At 44.6% G+C, this 1,084-nt stretch overlaps 1 pseudogene; it reads left to right on the top strand.

Annotated features, from left to right (window-relative positions):
- The first annotated feature begins 383 nt into the window (after positions 1-383).
- On the top strand, positions 384-856 carry LOC113183364 (ATP synthase F(0) complex subunit C3, mitochondrial pseudogene; annotated as a pseudogene).
- The last annotated feature ends 228 nt before the right edge of the window (positions 857-1,084 follow it).

Raw genomic sequence — 1,084 nt, 5'->3', positions numbered from 1 at the left:
TCTCTTAATAGTATTTGGAGGTAGGGCCTTTGAGAGGTGAGTAGAACTAGATGGGGCCTGAGGTGGGCCTCCAGGATTGCATTAGTTCCTCTACAAGCAGAGACGCCTGAGCTAGCAAGCAGGCTCTGACTTGCCATGTGCTGCCCTGTGCTGCAGAATCCCCACCAGTAAGGAGACCCTTACCAGATGTAGTCCTATGACCCTTGGACCTCCAAAACTGTGAGTTGAATTAACCTTTTTCAAAAGAACTTACTCAGGCCCCACTCCTTTAACCTCTGCCGCCTCCGCTGCCAATTCCCGGGCAGAGAGAAAGCAGGAGAGGAGCCCATATCATGTTGCCTGTCACCTAGATCCTCCAACCCCACCTCCCCAAGGAGTCTAAGATGTTTACCTGCACCCCCGCTCTGATCCGAGCTGGATCCAGAGCTGATTCCAGACCAATTTCTGTATCAGTGTTATCTCGACCAGAGACTAGACCTGGAGAGGGCTCTACAGTTTTTAATGGGGCCCAGAATGGTGAATGTCAGCTAATCCCAAGGGAGTTTCAGACCAGTGCAATCAACGGAGACATTGATACTACTGCCAAATTTATTGGTTCAGGTGCTGCAACAGTAGGAATGGCTGGTTCTGGTGCTGGTATTGGAACAGTCTTTGGCAGCCTTATCATTGGTTATGCCAGAAATCCTTCGCTGAAGCAGCAGCTGTTCTCATATGCTCTCCTGGGATTTGTCTTGTCTGAAGCTATGGGTCTCTTTTGTTTGATGGTTGCTTTCTTGATCTTGTTTGCCATATAGCAGAAATTACTACTTGAAATGTTGGCATTCATAGTAATTATGGATGTAATTCTGTGTATCTTACTGTGTGACTCCAAAAACGGTAGCATTGGTGTCATGGAAGTGCACATTATTTCCAAAATCATTTCATTAAAGATGAAAAATTAAAAAAAAAAAAGAATTAACTCAACCTCAGGTATTTCATTATAGGAACAGAAAGAATAAGATAACTTGCATTTAATTTTTCTAACCATAGTTCCTCACCTGTCAAGTAAAGGGGTGAGATTGACTAGTTAAGGGCCATCAAAGTG

The sequence above is a fragment of the Urocitellus parryii genome, chromosome 8 (genome assembly GCF_045843805.1).
Source record: "Urocitellus parryii isolate mUroPar1 chromosome 8, mUroPar1.hap1, whole genome shotgun sequence".
Taxonomy (NCBI): domain Eukaryota; kingdom Metazoa; phylum Chordata; class Mammalia; order Rodentia; family Sciuridae; genus Urocitellus; species Urocitellus parryii.
Note: the sequence above shows the minus strand (reverse complement) of the source record. Positions and strands in the feature narration are given on the sequence as shown.